This window comes from Prosopis cineraria, unplaced genomic scaffold, assembly GCF_029017545.1.
Source record: "Prosopis cineraria cultivar Desert tree isolate PC_DT_omini unplaced genomic scaffold, ASM2901754v1 PC1, whole genome shotgun sequence".
Classification (NCBI taxonomy): domain Eukaryota; kingdom Viridiplantae; phylum Streptophyta; class Magnoliopsida; order Fabales; family Fabaceae; genus Prosopis; species Prosopis cineraria.
In genome coordinates this window covers 19,991,645-20,011,874 of record NW_026555332.1, presented here as the reverse complement: position 1 = coordinate 20,011,874, position 20,230 = coordinate 19,991,645, and positions in this window count along the sequence as shown.

Sequence of the window (20,230 nt, the reverse complement as noted above, 5' to 3'; positions counted from 1 at the left end):
ATAAATAATTAAAAAAATATAAAAATACAAAAATGAAATTTAATCATTTTTAAGATTAAACCTTAAATAAAAATAAAAAAAATATTGTTTAAATATTTTAAAATCTCTCTCTAAATTATTTTACTGTGTTTTTATCCAATAGTCTTGCATTCTTTTATGTTATTTGGTTATTTTCATTTGCATCATATTGCTAAAAAAAATCATGTCATTGTGTTGGTTAAGCAATAGCCTTGCATTTAATTATATCTTGTCGTGTCAGGGGTAATTAGGTCTTTTCATAGATATTGCATGGCCGACCAAAATACATGTTATATCTTTACTTGTCACTTATGTAAGAATTCAAAAACACACTTTTTCATATACTTACATAAGAAACAAGTAAAGAGGGGCAACTGTGAATACCATATTTTGTCCGGACATTTTTTTTAAATTTAATAATAAATAATTATAAAAATATAAAAATACAAAAATGAAATTTAATCATTTTTAAGATTAAACCTTAAATAAAAATAAAAAAAATATTGTTTAAATATTTTAAAATCTCTCTCTAAATTATCCCAATCATTTAAAAATATTGGAGAATCAACTTTTGAGAGTTAATTTTTTTTTCTTTTCTTTCTTTAATCTTATTGTTTTTCAAAAAAAAATAGAGAGAAATATTCTAGTTTAACTCAAAATTAATTTCTTTTTTTTCTTTCCTTTCTTTCTTCTTCCTCTTAATCTAATTCTTAAAGTTAATAAACAAAAAAAGGGAAGAGCAGAACGTGCATGTTGCATAGGCTGGAGAGAGGAAATGAGAAAAGAAGTAGACTGCTGTACACACACACACACTTTTCAGCCATGTAGCAGAAACAGAAATACAAAAACACAGAGACAGCAAATGAGAGACCAAATGCAGAAATGCAAAAAGCAGGCACATAGCAAATGACAACAATAACAAGAAGCCTTTATCCCACTAGGTGGGGTTAGCTACATAGATTGCAAGATACCATTGTGCTCTATCATTTATCAAGCTTTTAGGAATATTATTAATTAACAGATCGCGTTCAACAACTTTCAAGAGTGTTCTCTTAGGCCTTCCTCTACCTCTCTTAATCGGACTCAAAGTTATATGTTCCACTCTTCTCACTGGTACCTCCCTTGGTCTTCTTTGTACATGCCCAAACCATCTCAACCGATTTTCTACCATTTTTTCCTCAATAGGTGCGACCCTCACTTTTTCACGTATGTGTTCATTTCGAATTTTATCTTTACGTGTATGTCCGCACATCCATCGTAACATTCTCATCTCTGCTACTCCAACTTTATGCTCTTGCTGTCCCGTTAGAGCCCAGCATTCACTACTATATAACATTGCCGGTCAGATAGCAGTGCGATAAAACTTTCCTTTAAGTTTATTAGGCACCTTATGGTCGCAAATAACTCCTTTAGCTTTTCTCCAATTAAACCACCCAGCTTGAATTCTATGTGAAATATCTCCACTGATTTCGCCATCATTTTGAATAATGGCTCCCAAATATCTAAACTTTTCCACTTGAGGTATAATTTGATCTCCTAATTTTACTTCCAAATTATTATCGAATATTCCTTTACCAAATTTACAATATAAATATTCCGTCTTACTTCTACTCAGACGAAAACCTTTCGACTCTAATGTCCTCCTCCATAACTCAAGTTTGCAATTAACCTCTTCTTTTGTCTCTGCTATAAGAACTATATCATCCACGAAAAGCATACATTTTGGGATTTCCTCTTGAATATGTTCCGTCAAAACATTTAAAATCAAGTTGAACAAATAAGGACTCAAAGATGATCCCTGATGTAGTCCAATCTTTATAGGAAAATCCTTTGTTTGACCACTAGGCGTTCTTACACTAGTTTTTACCCCCTCATTCATATCTTGTATGGCTTTAATATAAGCAATCCGTACTTCCTTTTTTTCCAACGCTTTCCAAAGCACTTCTCTTGGTATACGGTCATAAGTTTTTTTCAAATCAATAAAAACCATGTGTAGATCTTTATCTTTACAATGATACTTTTTCATTAATCCCCTTAGTAGATAAATCGCCTCTGTAGTTGATCTACCTGGCATAAAACCAAATTGATTCTCAGAAATACTTGTCTCCAATCTCATCATGTGCTCAATTACTTTCTCCCATAATTTCATTGTGTGGCTCATGAGTTTAATCCCTCTATAGTTAGTACAATTCTGAATATCTCCTTTATTTTTATAAATAGGAATTAATGTACTTCTCCTCCACTCATCAGGCATTTTCTTGGACCGTAAAATCACATTAAATAACTTAGTTAACCATCTCACCCCTTCTTCACCTAAACATTTCCATGCTTCGATAGATATACAATCAGGTCCGTTGGCTCTACCATTTGCCATTTTCTTAAGAGCTTCCTTTACCTCCTTATCACGTATTATTCGATAAAATGACAAATTTTGTTCTCCTTCACCAGTTACTAAATCCTCCAAGTTACTAGATGAATCCTCTCCATCATTGAAAAGTTTAGAAAAGTAAGTCTCCCATCTATTTTTAATTTCATCATCTGTAACTAAAATTCTTCTCTCTTCATCCTTAATACACCTTACCTGTTCTAGATCTTTTGATTTTCTTTCCCTACTCTTGGCAATCTTATAAATATTTTGCTCTCCTTTCTTCATCTCAAGGTTCTTATAAAATTTTTCAAAAGCTTTAGAACGAGCTTCACCCACAGCTCTCTTAGTTTCCTTCTTAGCCATACGGTACCTCTCCCAATTTTCCTCATTGTTACACAAATGTATGGCTTTAAAACAGTTCTTCTTATACTTGATTTTGTTCTGTACACTATTATTCCACCACCAAGACTCCTTATCTCTCGGACCAGAACCTTTTGATTCTCCCAAAATTACTTTTACAACCTCCCGTATCTTTTTAGCCATATCCTCCCATATGATGTTAGCACTTCCTTGAGATTCCCAAATTCCTTTATCCAAAAGATTTCGATTGAAAATATCTTGCTTCTCACCTTTTAATTGCCACCACCTAATCCTTGGTGTTACTACTTGTCGACGTTTTTGGATTTTACTCATAATACACACATCAAGGACTAGGATCCTATGTTGTGTCGTTACAGCATCTCTAGGGATCACCTTACAATTTTTACAAAGTCTTCTATCTGTGTTCCTAACCAAAAGAAAATCAATCTGTGACCTTGAGGCTCCACTTTTATAAGTGATGAGATGCTCATCTCTCTTCTTGAAACAAGTGTTGGCAATCTTAAAATCATACGCTAATGAGAAATCAAGAAGAGTTTGTCCTTCATTGTTTAGCTCTCCAAAACCAAAACCACCATGCACCCTCGCATACTGACCAGCTTCCCTCCTAACATGCCCATTAAAGTCTCCTCCAATAAAAATCTTTTCACTCTGTGGTATATGTCGAATCAACCCCTCCAGATCCTCCCAAAATAATTCCTTAAGACTGGCTTCTGTCCCGACTTACGGCGCATAAGCACTAACAATATTAACAGTCTCACATCCAATTATCATTTTTAAGAAAATAATTCTGTCTCCAATTCTGCTAACTTCTACAACATTCTTCTTCCACTCCTTATCTATAATGATGCCTACTCCATTACGTGCACTTACTTTTCCTGTATACCAAAGTTTGAAACCTTGAATATCCTTAGCTTCTTCTCCACACCATTTTGTTTCTTGCAGGCAAAGGATATTGATTTTCCTTTGAATCATAACCCCTACAACCTTTACAGATTTACAATTTAATGTCCCAACATTCCAAGTACCAAATCTAATTTTGCTCTTATGGACTAACTTCTTTAGCCGCGTGCGTCCAGAATGACGCGGTAGCCCTTGCTCATTTAACACTACATCCGGGCGCTGATGCAGTGGCTCTAACTCACTTATCACTGTACTCGAGCCATGCAGCGCGTTACTTACGAGCAACAACCTAGCATTAACATTATAACGTCTATTGTCCATGTTCATGATAGATTCAACAAAGTTTTACATTGGCTGTTGATGGCCTAACACAACCCTCCTCCTTTACCCGGGCTTGGGACTGGCTAAAAAGCAGGCACATAGCAAAAGAAACAAAAATAAGCACACACACAAGAGAAATAAAAACATGCAAAGCATACACAAGCAACACAGAAAAGAGAACACACACGCACGTATACTTTCGGCAAGGCACAAAAGAAGCAAAATAGAGTAGAAAGAACAGCAAGCAACCAGAACACGTATGCATATGCTTTCGGCTAGCAAGAGAGAAGAAACAGAACTAAGGATGCACACACGCTTGCAGGAGACGACATAGCAGAGCAAGCAAATGGAACAGCACAAAAAAAGTGAGAAGAAATAGAGGCAGAAACGTAGAAAAATAGAGACGGAACAGCACAAAAAAAAGGGAGAAGAGACAAAGACAGAAACGCAGAAATGCAGCACTCACACGTAAAGGAAAGAGAAACAGAGTAGAGAAATTTTAACGCACACAGAAAATGCAGCAGAAAAGAAGAAGCGGAGCAGGAGAGCAATGATTCACCCATTCCATCCTCTATATAAGACTGAACGTGAAACAGAGGGAGAGGCAGGTTTTGGCTGGAGAAAAGTGAGGAGAAACATACACACAGAAGAAGCAAAAAACAGAGCATGAAAGAACATAAGAGGAGAGGAAGAAGAGACCGAGGAGAAGGTAGAAAATAGAGTCAGAGATTGGAAGCTGAAACAAAGGCTAAAAGAGGAAGTGATTGAGATGAAGAGAGAGGGATCGAAGGAGCGGTTCTGGTTGAAAAAAAAGAAACCGAGAGGACGAGGGAAGAAGCTGTTCTGGCAGGAAAAAAGAGAAGCCGAGAGGACGAGGAAGGAGCTATTCATTAGAGGCTGTAATGTCATGCAATGATGCAGTGAAGGACTTGAAACAGAAGCAGTGAGATAGATCTAGGACATGCTACACATAGGTTCTTGCTTCTGAATCTGAAATGAAATGCATGTGTTTAATTTCTATTTATTATTCCAAAAAAAAATAGATTTCATGTTTAAATATCTGTCCCACATTTTTCAATTCCAAAATGATTTTCATTGTAATTGTCATTTTTTTAATAAAAAAAGAGTGTGTGAAAAAGAAGGATAAAGAAATTGCAAATAATAATTTTTTCTTGCTATCATAACTAAACTTAATTTGATTTTAGGCATAACCTCATTTCAAATAAAGAATTAGTGTAATTATTTAAGTAAGGTCTTTAAATGTGTTTTTAGCATGAAGGGGTATACTAATATGTATGAGCATGATTTTTTTTCATCTCCATTAGTCCTAAGGTCCTTTACTTGTCAATAATATTGCTACACTCATATTGCATGGCACTCTCCATCATGATCACATGTACGATTTCATTTATTATGATAAGCCTATTTTATAAAAGGCAGAGGGGAGAGAATTTGATTCTTACCCAATTGAAAGAAAAATAAATGAAATGAATAAGAGAAATTTATCTCTAATCATTTACTTATCGTGTGAGATTTTAAGAATTTCCATAGACATTTAAAGCGATCTCATACCGTGTAAATCAATAAAATTTTGCAAGTATAGAGATCCAATTTATATGTATAATCAATGGTTTCACTGACCAACCGTTAAAACTAACTATCTTTTTATGATCTAAATAATTTATTTAAGTTCCATGTGAGATTTTCAAAATCTTCATAAGGACTTAAATTAATCACATTATCGTGTGAAATAATAAGTCCTCACAGATATAGTGATTCTCAATTTCTATAATAAATAAATGATTTTTGAAAATAATCATATAATACAATTTAGAAAAATTAATTAATCCAATTAATGTATTTAAATTGTAATCACATTTACCAATTATATCTTTTAATCATGAGAAATTTTTGAATCTTCATAGACTTATAAGATAATCGTATTATCGTATGAGTCAATAAGACTCTGCAAATATAACGATTAAGTTTTTAAAATATATATATACATATATATCATATAATTAATTAAATAAATTAATTAAATTTAATTCCTTTATCGTGTGAGGTTTTGGAATCTCCGCAGATATTTAGGATAATCATATTACCATACAAGCTAATAAGGCTTTGCAGGTATGATGATTAAATTGCTTTGAAACATACATATACACACTTAAAATTACTATTAACACTTAAAAATATACATAAGAATATAAGTAAATAAATTAAATTGCCAAACTCTTTTATCGTGTGAGATTTTGGAATCTCCGCAGATATTTAGAGCAATTGCATTACTGTATGAACCAATAAGATTCTGCAGGTACTGTGATTAAATCCTCAATCATAAAGAAAAGTAATTTTAAACCCTTTCCTTTCTTTATTCCAAAAATTCAAAAATAGAGAAAATAATTAAAATTAAATTACCTTTTGCAGTTTAAAACACATATATCAAAATTTTAAAAATTGTTTTATTTGCAAAATGGTGATTTATTTCTAAGTAATTTCTCTTCAAAAAAAAATATTTTCACCAACAAACTTTTAACCCCGAACTACGTGGACTTTGATCCCCATCACAGGATATATAGGCTTCAGAGTCAGATTCTGAGTCAAGTCCGTCCTCCCTCGTAAATAAATAAACATTTCTCACTTAACTCTTATCATTTTTTGAAACACGTGAATATAAAAAGGATAATTAAAATAATTATAAAACCATATTAAAAGAGCACAACAAACTTCAGGTAACCGTTCTGACGAACGGGTGTTGTGGGGTGCCTAACACCTTCCCCATACTCAATCGACTCCCAAACCCATTCTCTGATTTCGCAAACCACCCTTATCCTCCTTTTAAACGGTTTCTCGAGATTTCCCTCAAAATCTTGATAGTGACTCCTCATTCGATCCAGTTTCCACCGCGAAGACCGGGACCTCCGCTTGCGTGCCGTTCGCGTCACATTTTTCTGGGTGCGACAACAAGTCAATTTGATCCCTTGTGTTCAAATGCATGGTAAACCTCATGCACTCCTCTTATGCATAGTAATTTATGCCCCAAATGGTCCATTTCCAAGTCTGAATTTCATCCCTCTTAGCTCCTCATGTTCTTGACCAAGTCTTGAACTACAAACCTCTTCCATGCAAATTTTCACCTAAGACAACAACATGAAATTTAATTAAGGTATTTGCACATATGATAAAATATGAAAATATTCAAATCATGATATCTTTTTTGCATGTATCTTCAAAATCCATTCAAAACCTCACAAACACACATGAGAAAGATAAGGTGGCCATGCATGCATGCAAATTAGGACAAACTTGTCAAATTGAAAAGTCAACCCAAAATGTTGACTTGTTAACCCTAGGTCCAAATGTAACTTTTAAGACCAAATGTTTTGACTCAAATGGACCTAAAACCAATGCACACATCAAATTTCAAATTTTTCCCTAAATTCCTAACTAAGTGCAAAATGACTAAAATATTCTTGATATGGATAAATCCTCTATAAGGCCCAAAACCCTAATTTAATATAAAAAATGCACATTCTAGGGTTTCTTATCATGAAATGTGGTCCTGAATGCCTAAGAAAAGTGTGTAACAAATATGACCTATCGACATGTATTCTACTCCTAATTATCATCCATCAAACAACTTCATTGTACCTCTATTAGTAAATGCACAAGTAATGGACGATAGTGTAACTCCTATGAATGAAAACTTTCTATTAGTCAAATTTTAGTCACCTATTTGCCCTAAAGGTAATTTAACTATTCCATTTACTTTTATTGATTGTAGTAGTGTTATTTCAATGGTATTGGCCTATATTAAAAATATGTGGGTTTGTATAATTTATTAAGATATTTTATGTTATATATATATATATATATATAGATTCTTCCCTAAATAATGCAGCTTTGAAGTTCAAGAGTCCACATACTTGTAATGTTCAAAATTCTACCAATTTAACTCAAATCAATCTTTCTACAGTAGCATCACCATGTATTGAATATAGTTTCTATTATTATAATTTAGTCTTGTGAACTTGGTATTACTTTCATATACGTTATAATCTATAATTAGTTGATTTTCCTAAAAAAAATGCAATGAACATGCCATCTCATAGTAATTCTTTTTTGTTAGAATTGCTCAAAGTGGTTCTAGTTTTAAGTATAATATCAATTATACTTACCAAGATTATGTTGTAGAATCTTCATCAATCTAGACTTTTGATTAGAATGATTAAAATGATTATGGTGTTATGAGTATGTTATTCTTTTATAGTTCTGTCAATTTAATTCTTAGTACTATCCTAATGACATTAGTGTTTTTTTTTTAAATTCTTTCATTGTTTTTAAAAAGGGTAGAATAATTTCAAACTAGCACTCAGGATACTAGAATGAAGTTAAGGCTGTTAGGAAATGAAAAACCCCAAGGTATGAATTAAGGTTATGAAAAAATTTGTGTTATTGTCCAATATTTCTTTAGTGCTATTACCTTATTTTTTTCTTTTTTTTTAGTTCTTCATGACATGTGAAAAAATGCTGTACAAAGATATTGAATTTTCCTTTCATGACAACTCCAGCATTTAGAGCTTTGATTTTGAAAATGATTCTATCATTGCAGAAGGTAAGAAATTAAAAGTATATAATAATTGATTCTTACTATTATGTTTTATTTTATTGTATTAGTTGAAGGAAAATGATCTTTTGCAAATGATATTATAACTTTCCCAATAAAAGAAACTGAACTAATCATGAAGAATGCTTTGCTTTACAATTTAGGTGGCGAGATGCTATCATTTTGTCTTGTTGATGTATTGCTTTTGTTGTTATTATTCATATTATAGTGTTTAAGTTTCTTTATATTTCATAATACTTGGATGAGGGTGATGCTATCTATATATGTAGCTCTTGTCGTGCTTTACTATGCTATAACAAGAAGGGAAAAGATCAAAAGTTTAGAATTAACCATTCCTTTTCCTTGTGTTGCAGGCAAGGTTCAATTGCCATCAATCAAGTCACCTCCTCAACCTTTAAACAAGCTTTTTTTAAAATAAAAAAAACAAAGAGAATGCAATAGTCAAAGAATTTCTACTCAAACATTAGATCGTGCAACAAGTTTTCTTTTACACTAATAGGAGGGAAGATTGATCATTTCAAAAATTATGGTAAAGGTCCCTACTCATTCATATTATTTGGCATGAACTACCATAAGATTGGCAATTTCTTTCCTCCTAAAAGGTCAAAGCAGATATACTCTTAGCTATATATATATATATATATATGATACTGGCAATGAAGTTGCATATTGCATATCAACTATCTGGTATATACAAAACTAATATTTGATAATTCTTTTCGGTTGAAAAATGCATATATGCTTACAGACATTATATTATTATAATCATTTTTAATAATATTTTCTACATGTTTTTTTTATAATTTTAACACTCATTCCAGCAAGCATTTTAAAGATAACATTGTTGATCTTGAAATTGTTTGTCAAATCAAGGAGATGATTGATGAATGCAATCCATTTGTAAAATAGTATCAACTAGCTTCATTAATGATTAAGGATTGTAAACATAATAATGCGAAGATTTGTTTGATCAATACAACATAGAGTAATAGGTGTGCTCACAAACTGCCAACTACTTCTAAAGTAGTCACATTGATTGTTTGTGATTTTGACTTGAATATTAAATTGAGGGATATTATAGTTAAACTATCAGGATCTATACAATGAATCAATGAGTTACATGCATCATACCTACCTCCCCAATATCCAATCTTATTTCGTAGAGGAGATAATGGTTATAGAGATTATATTGAACACTATAATCCTTCCCTATATCTTCTCGATATAAGTAGAGAATTAACCTAATCACCACACTTCAAGCCAAATCACAAACAAATATTTTATTTAAAAAACTTAGGCCTAAGACTTGTTTGGTAAAATCATCAAAATCTTAACATATCACAGCCATACACAGCGAAAACAAATCATATGCATTCATATCAATCATTGCATATCTTTAAAAGAAGGAAATAAAGTCAGATTATGGGCCATGCGTTGTGGTGTGTAGCACATGTCATAACATGTAGCATAGAGCCATATGCCCTGACCTTCTCTATGCCTTGCACTGCGGTTTAATTCATAATGCACCATGGCACATATGACAGAAAATGCTGCTATCAAAAAACTAGTTCACAGGGTGAATTTTTTGCTTGCACCGTTCTCACATACGATGTTCGATCGAAGTGATTCAAACGCCTACACAAAGCTTAGCTCGTAAGCTAACTAATGAGATAGTTTGGACACGATCTAATGGTTCGATCAAAATTTAAACACTCGAGTGTAAAAAGTCACTTTTTAAAAGAAATTAATGCATCCAAGCACTCAAATCAATCCCTTAATCTCATTAAACCATTCTAGGCCTTGAACTAAGTTTAAAAAGACCTATTATACCTGATTGACTACAATATATTACATATATACAGACGTATCAAAATTTGGCAACTCAATAGCCCATTTCCATAAATATAAAATTTACACCACATAGTGCAATAATACACTTTAGGCCATAATCACCACATTTTCACTACAAAATCCACATTCACCACATGTTAACTACTAAATCTTTGTCCATGCAATTCATTCCACCACATATTTTCACATATGGGCTAAAATTCACAAATTCACCATAATCACAACATTTTACAACTTATAATCATTCAAAACATGCATGCATACTCTATGGCAACTTATATATATAATATTCACATTGTTTAGGTTCAATACACAAACTCAAAAATCACATGACTTTAACAACTCTAAGCCAGTCCTAACTCTTTTTCCTTGCCCGTCTCACTGCTTTGTCCTATAAAAATATAACCATGAAGTAAGATAATAATTTCAATAATAGAATAACTCTCTACAATTGATTATTACATACAACCATAAGCTAAAAGGGAAGATAAAGAGAAAATAGATTAAAAATCATCAAGTGTAAATTTTAATTATTTTAATCTTACATATATAAACTTTTCATAGCCATGTTGCAACTTTCTGTTTATATAATATATTTATGGAAGTATATACTATTGAGTTTCAAAAAAGAGATTCCAACATGCACATATTTTGTTGTTCCTTGATAAACATGATAAGCAGGAAGAGCTAGATGATATAGACAATATTATCTCAGCTGAAATCCTAGACTTTGAATCATTTCCTTTGATGTATGAGTTGGTCAAGAAATTCATGGACAGGTTCATCAAATCCTAAATCACCCTACATGATGGAATAGATATGTAGTAAGTATTTTTCTAAGAAATCAATGACCATACAACTTTTAATGAGGATGGTTATCCTACATATAGGATAAGAGATGATGGTATGATAGTTAATATTATAACATCGTAAATTTCTTAATCCCGAGTTTAACGGTTAATCACGGGAGGATGGTAATTAGTGTGGGATTAGAGATTCAGATGATTCCTTGATGCTTTGACTTGTTATTGTATTGTATGAGCAGATACGAGTAAGAGGAGTGCATTTTAGGTAGGGGTGTTCAATCTGGACCCGTCCCGATTGACCCGGTATCGTCCCGATCATATCGAGACAGGTCTTGTCCCGACTCGAAAATAATTGGGACGAGACTTTACGGGACGGGACAGGAAAGGGGTTCAGGATGGGACAGGACACGGGATTACCATCGGGACGTCCCGTCCCGTCCCGAATATTATATATATTATTTTTTATTTTAAATATATTAATTATATTAATATAATTTATACTTATATTAATTATATCAATTATAATTTTAATACTTATAATTCTTATTAAAACTAAAGTTTTTTTATATTGATAATTTTAACAGTATGGAGTAAACATGGCGATATCTTTTTTATAATATATTAATTATATTAATATAATTTATTCTTATATCTATCTATTTAATAACTTTTATTTATAACATATTTCTTGCTTATTTTTAGAAGAATAATTAGCTTAGTACATCTTCACTAAAGTAGAAGAACAATTATTTGATATTGTGTTTGACTTGCCTGTTGTTGCTAATCTTATAGCATAAAGATTACTTGTATTTTTTATTATAATATGTAATTGTGATTAATATAATTCAATAATTGATTTTAAATTATTGTTATTTATGTACTTGTGTTATTTTGATTTTAAACTTAATAAATTATATAATTTAAAATTTTAATGAATATTATTATCCAGATCTTTTTTTAATATTATTTCATTTATCGAGATGGCGGGATGTCCCGATCTTGTCCCGGTCTCGTCCCGACTTTTAACGGGACGGGACGACTTTCAGGATGGGACGGGACACGGGACCAAAATTCAGTCCCGATCTTTTTTTCGAGACGGGACACGGGACGGAGGTGTCCCTGTTCCGTCCCGTCCTGTGAACACCCCTAATTTTAGGTCAAAGCAAGTGCGCGTGGTGAGAATAAATTTCATTGTGCCACGTGCCGCGGCTTGTGTTACATGCGTCACGGCACATGGACTAGAAAACCACTTTTTAAGTCATGAAATTGGAAGATTTTCAAAAGTGAAAATCTGAGAAACACACGAGAGGAGAGGTGAAGGGCTGAGAAGCTAAGTCAAGCCAGTTTAGGTCATTAGAAGGTGATTCAAATCGATAACTTGTTAGGTAAGCTATGTATAACTCTTACCTTCCATTCTATATAAATTTCTCTGAAAATAAGTTATCGGAAAATTGAATCGATGGAATTTGAGGGGTCTAATTCTTACGCAATAGTAATAAAAAGGCTCTTGGAAGTTAAATTATAGCTTTGCAACTGGTTTAAAGCTAAATGGTAGAGTTTTAAACCTATAGGCTCAATTTTAGCCCTTAGAGAGAGAAAGTTAGGGCAAAAATTTAATTTGAGTAAAATAAGACCAGTTGAGGCGACATAAAGTGATAATTGGATAGTTACAGACCTAAAATGGATAAATGGAAAAGAGTTTACAGATGAATATAGCCCTAAGTAGTAAAAATGAATTTTCGGTCAAAATGGACTAAATAACTAAAATGTGCTAAATATACTCAGATTGGCATATTGGATGCGTGAGTAGAGGAAGGAAGGTTGAGATAAGCTTGTTTGATAGTTGAAATTAACGAGTAACTTTTTTAGTGACAAAAAGGTTGAGGTAACTAAATAATTTTCTGTTTGACTATTTGTTGTAACTATATATTAGTATGCTATGTAGTGTATGAAATGGTTTTAAACTGAGCATGTTTTATCGTATTGAGTGATTGTTGTATAAAATGACTTTTGATTGAAATAAAGCATCAAAATATGTGTTTTGTCATATAGAGAATTATATGTATATGTTATGTATAAGAACGTATGTGAAATGGTAAATGGGAACCTTAAATGGCTCGGAAAAGCATGATCAAGGGGTGGGAATTCGCCCGAGTATAAGAGATGATAAAGACCATATGGCAATGTTTCCTTAGTACTCGATAGGGTGCAGTGTTAGAAACAATTCTCCTTAGTGCCTTGAAAGGTGAGGTGTTAGAGAAGATCTCCTTCGTGTCTATTGAGATGTGGTGTTAGAGATGAGAAACTCCTTAGTATCTTTATGATATGGTGTTGAAGTCAACGATGCCCCATTGTGTGTATTGGGGGAAACCATCGTCCGTATTGTGCGTTAGAACATCTTTGGCCAGGTGATTCTACCACTGCAAGTGAGTTCAAGGCCAATAAGAGTGTACATTAGTTTAAAGTGAGCCAATGGTTTTGTGTCAGGGTGATTTGGAGGTTCGATTGCTAGTGATCATGCTAGCATGCTATGTGATATGATGAGATATGCTTTGAGATGACATGGAATCCTATGTGATAGATAAAAAGTTGAGAATGAAATGAGATATGTAATATAAATGCTATTTTATGAAGTTTTAATGATATATTATGTTTACTTCCATATTGTTGCATGTGATAGTCAGTAAGAGTGAGTTATTCCATTATTGGGATTTTTATCTCACTCCCGTGGTTACATGTTTATAGGACCAGGAAGTGATCAAGGTAAGGGAAGAGAGTCTGGACCGGCTTGAGTTGTGAAGGTGTGTACTCTGAGTTTGTGTAATGAATTGAACTGAAATTGTATATGTATATGTGTAAATGAGTTGTCATAGAGTTGCATGCATAAATTGAATAGGGATTTTGTGAAATCTAACCCGAGTATATGTATATGTGTAAATTGAGACAAAAGGACTATGATTTGTGAATATTATGTTGAAATGAATGTGTCTGTGAATCTTAAGGCAAAGGACAAATTATGATGAAATGAATAATTTGAGGGCTAAGATTATATTGTAAACATGAATATGTATGAAAGTGTTGAGAAATAGCCAAGTAGGCTAAGTTATGTCAAGAAATTTCAAAGCGTGTAAAGTTAGTGAATTTTGGAAATTGGTCGTGGAAGGGACAAATTATGATATATGAGTATGATTGAGATATATTATTTTCAATTAGGTATATTAAATCCTTTTGGACTTAGTTCAAGGCTTAATAAGATCTAATGAGTGAAAGGAATCGATTTGAACGTTTGGGTATGCAATTTTTTCAAAAAAAAAAAAACTTTTTGCACCTAAGTGTCCAAATTTTGATCAGACCATTAGATCATATTCAAAACTATCTCATTAGTTAGCATACGGGCTAAGCTTCATGTGGACACTTGAATTACTCCAATCGGATGTCGTATGTGAAAACGGCGCATGCCAGAAGTTCGTCATTTTTGCTGTCAAAATGACATTAAAAAATCGAACACGCACTACGGCGCATGGTGTTGGCGCATGGCACAAAAAGTTGAGCGTATGGCTCTGTGCCATATGCCACAGCGCACGTATTGCTTGCCACAACACACAGACCAAATCTCAGCTTTATTTTGTGATGAAAATGCCTGCAATGAAAATGGGGTTATGTCCATTACGTGTTAGACTAATATGCATATTGCTTCCGCTGTGTTTTTCCTTGATATATTGTGATTTTGGATGGATTTTTAAAAATGAATCTTGGGTCCAAACTTTTTCAAACCAAACATTTGTTTGCTGATTGTTGTGAGTGATGTGGTAACACCGTAATATTCTCATATATTGATTGGATATATGAGGAGGTTACAAATATCAAAGGCATTTTATTAGATAATCGTTATGTTGTGCCTTACAATCTTACTCTTTTGGCAATGTTTGAAGTTCATATCATTGTTGAAAAATGCAATCATTTCATATCTATGAAGTACTTATTCAAGTATATAAGTAAGGGTAATGGTAGAGTAATTGCTTCTATTTATGATAGTAGTCAGGATGGAAATTCCAAGCATGCACTTGATAAGATCAAGCAGTATTATAATTTTTTAATACATTTCAACTTGTGAAGCATCATGGAATTTGTTTGTATTTGACATACACCAGAAATATCCTTCTATTGAAAGGCTTTGTTTTCACTTGCCCAATCACCACCAAAACATTGTATATTCTAACACTCATGACGTTATGAAATTGTTAGACAGAGCAAGGGTTTAATGATTTGGTGAAATTTAATGATTCTAATGAGTTTGCAAGAACCCATTATATTTGGCGGTAACTTTTGGCAAATCCTTTTGGTTATCCCTAAAGGTATACAAGGGCTATTGTAATTGCATGCATTAGTTTATCATATCTTTAGGACTATTGCATAATTTTAATCTGTCAAAGAACATGCAATTGAGCACTTCCTCATCAAATCATGATTGTGACAGATCAGAATAGTTTTCTAAATAATTATTGGATGTTGGTGATAGGAAGCTAGGCCTTCCTCTTGATGTTATAGTAGAGATTGAAATACCAAGTGACTTACTTATGCATAGTTATCAAGATCCAATTACTACCATCGTTTTTTCAACATATCTTTATCTTATGGATCATCTTTCTTATGTTTATTATTTTAATGATAGGATAAACTTGCACCAACAATTGACAGTGTCAACCAATTTAATGATTACATGTCTTCCATTTTGCCCAATGAGTCAATTGAATATTTAAGTTGTGATTATATTAGCAACTCTTCTACAAACAAGGATTCTTTTGATGATCTCTACACCATTGAGTTTCTAAACACTATTAATATTTATGAAGTACCACCTCATAGACTCGTGTTGAAGGTAGGTGCCCCAATCATGTTGTTAAGGAACATTGACCAAGCATATGATCTTTGCAATGGAACAAGATTGAAAGTAATCATACTTGGTAAAACAGTCGTTGAAGCCATAATAATGAATGGCTCCCACAAGGATCACAAGGTTCTTATTTATAAGATGGACATAAACCCTTATGAGACTAGGTGGCCTTTTCATATGCATAGAACACAATTTTCAATTATTCTCTCATTTACTATGACAATAAATAAAAGTCAAGGTCAATCTTCACACCATGTTGGTTTGTTCTTGACAAAGCCTGTGTTTACACATAATCAGCTATATGCAGCTCTATCAAGAGTGAGGAGTATAAATGGTCTGAAGATATTTTTGAATCATAGCAATAAATAGGTATCAAAGACAACTAATGTTGTTTACAAAGAGAAGTGTTCCATTTTTTAGAATGATTGATTTCATCATCATATTAAAAAAAAAAAGCTTGTAAGTATGTAAATTCTTTACATAGCTATACTTCAAACATAGGTTTACTTTTTATCACCCTGCCAATTTTGATTACATGCATTACACAAAATCCAAAAAAATAAAATAAAATAAAAAGTAATCTTTCAATCTTTAGTGCATTAATTTATGTTTGGTCAATCCTTTCTTTTTCAGGTATTGCTATTGTTTTTGGGTCATCACTATATGGAAGGTTAGAATGTAAATTTTGGAAATGATGTTTTTTTTTTTTTTGTGCATCTGCTTCTTTTTTCTTTCTTTCTTTTTTTTTTTTTTTGGTTCTATGATTTTAAATTGTAGTTACTGCAAATCTTGTGTTAATGAAGTTAATGCTTCCCATGCAATGACTAGTAAAACTTAATATTGATAGCATGACCTTACAATCCAAAGTAACAAGACACGAAGAGAATTAAACCTTGATAAGAGCATGGGTATTGTTAAAAACACTACCTATAGAGGTAAAAATGAATCAAAGGCTTAGAAACAGGGACTCACATCAAGACGGGTAGTATCAACACAATATCAGTAGTGATACTTAAAAAACAATGAAATCAGAGATTTAAGCAATGTTGCACATTCATACCTTCTCTTCCCTCTTATTAATCATTTAAATACTTATTAAACAAAATCTTCTCTAATTTGTTATTATCCAAACCTAGGTTCAACACTTGCCGTTGGCGAGGCCGCCGAGGTCTTGGCAAGCGGGAGAATGTTAGTGGAGGCTTGCCACCGCCCACGATGAAAACCATTGGCTAAGGAACACCAGCAGAAAAAGGACATGTTCCTTTTCAATGAGTTCTTCTTCAGCGAAGACACCGTTGGCTTCGGCGACGGAATTTTTTTGTTCAGACACTTCCGGTGGGAACAAAAGAAGATGCAAGCCAAATCGGAAGCATATGACAACAAAGCTATAAGGGGGTGTGCTACAAGAAAAGGAAGTTCATTTCTGAAACTCACTAGGAAAAGGAAGGATAAAGCATCAAAATAAGAGAAAAACTCACTCAAAGCTAATACATGCGAGGAGTAAAGCTGTTGCCGAGAACTGTAAGTATGAATAATGGGGTTTAAAAGTAACATTAAAAGGAAAAATGGCATACGAACAGAAAAAGGACTTACAATAATCGACGAAATGCTGCCAAATGTCGGGACAGCGGCTGATTCGGGCTGAAGTAAGCCATTGGTGAAAGACAAGGCAATGCGAAAGCGAGTGAGATAGAAAGAAGCAGAAGGGAGAGCAAACAAAAAGACGAGTGCCAAGAAGAGTCGGAAGAACGGGTTTTTTTTTTTTTTTGTGTTTTTTTGGGGAAAAGGGAGGCTGCTCAAATTCCTTAGATCAAAAAGAAGAAAATTGTACAAAGAAAGAAATGTAACGACACTTCTTCATGCTAGCCTTTTATTTCATTTTGAAATATGAAATGACCTGCCATCCATCCATCCGTTATAAATTTATTTTTAAGCATTTTTAATGTTACATTTTCCATACTACACATCTATAAAAGTTATAAAAAAATTAATTTTAATTTTAATATTAAATTTGGATTGACTAGCGAAGGTTGGGATGATTTATATTTATGTATTATATAACATGAGAAATTTATTATTTGTTATCTAGTTTTAAGAAAAATGTTCAAGTATCTAGTTTTAAAAAAAGCATTCAACTTAGAAAATTATGAATAATTATTTTTAAAATTATTATTTTTGTAAATACATTATTAAAAAAATTCTAAAAATTAATTTAAAATTAACAATAAAGATCATTTCAAAAAATGAAAGACTGTGATGATTGTTTGAGCAATAAAACTGAATGCAGATGATGACGCGATTTGATAGGCAAACTTAAGAAAGTTTGGCGTATTTCCAGAATGTTTGATGAATATTTCTTTTCATCCTTTAAAAAAAAAATTTCCTGAATAAGTTATTTTTTCTTTCATTTCCAAGATGTATATTTTGTTTGCATTTTAATTATGGTTACAAATTTATATTTCAATACAGTTATAATCGATTTTTGAATAAGAAAAGCAGATCGGAGCCCACAGTGACAAGATCCAAAGGGTCTTCTCATCGCACTTCTTCAAGATATGGAGTCCAGACTTTTTAAAACATCAGTAATAAACTGATCACATTTGTAATTATTTGGGCTCCTTCCTATAGGTTCAAACTTGAAAGTCATGCCATTCTGCTACATTGACCAGACTCTGAATGTAAAACTGGAAAATGCTTTATTAAATGACAGATTAATTGACAATAGTTGAGTCAAGTAGAACAAATACAATGCCCATCATACAAAATCACAGTTTCAAACTTTGTAAGTAGAAAAACCTACACTGGAAGAGCTAACCTCCATTTGGGACATGATTATTCGAATTTAGAATACTCAATGGCATCAAATATCATTTTGTCACCAAAAAATTTAAAAAAGGTCTAAAAAACAATTATTTCTTAAAAATGCAAAACCAACAAGTGATCCATAAAACTTCCACCGCCACTGAGAATTCTTATTGGCCATCAAGTTTACATGAGAGAATCGAAATCCTAATGATTCTGTCCCACAGAACCATAAAAATGGACGCTTTATTATATGGGAAAATGACAATTAGGTCCTAAAAGATCAATTTTATTCAAGGTAAGTTCCAAGAGATTCTAAAAAGCCAGTTAAGTCCCTAGGTCCTTGAGTGGCATTTTAATATAATGAGAAATGACCGAAATACCCTTATTTGGCTGATAAAAATTTGAGGTTTCTCCTTCTCTACTCTTCCCTGCCCTGTTCGTCGTCCCTTCCTTCCCTGCCCTGTTCATTATCTCTTCCTTCCTTGCCTTGTTTATCGTCTCTTCCCTATCTCATTGCAAGTGAGTAAAGCTCTCTGTCGTCTCTTCCCTGAGCTGTCCAATAAAGCTGTCTGTCATCTCTATTTTAGTCTTGTTTGATGTCTCTTCTCTGCCCTAAGTGATCAGTTGCTTAGGTCATTAATCTGTAATCCGTTTTGGTCATTAATCTTTGATGGGTGTGATGCATTTGCTAGCTGAAGAGTCTGATCCTCATCAACATTCACCATTTTGATTATGCAGAAATTGCTTCTTCTTCAATTTTTTTCCCTGAGTGTCTTAGCTGAAGGGGAACTATGTAGTTTATACAAGTGATGACATACTCAAATGAATTTTAAGTTTGAAGTTATACATTGTACCCAATTAATCAAGTTTGCAACTTTGTAATTCTGTAATTTATTTTCACAATTTTATTCCCAACTTCTAATATTGAAACGTATTTATAATATTCAAGTTATACATTATACCCAATCAATCAAGTTGTCAAGCAACATAGATACCCAGTTTTGCAACTAGCTCGAGACAAATTTGCCACTGATTGTCAAAATTTCGGATGGAATAACCATTGAATTTTTAAAAAAGTTATTATTCTAGGACAATGCTCCAGTAATTTGTAATTCAGACACCAGATTTTGTAACTGTCTTATGAATAATTTGCAACTTCTTTTCAAAATTTTTGGTGGAAGAACTATTGAATTCTTAAAGTTATTATTGTAGGATAATGCTTCAGTAATTTGCAATTGAGACACCAAATTTTACAA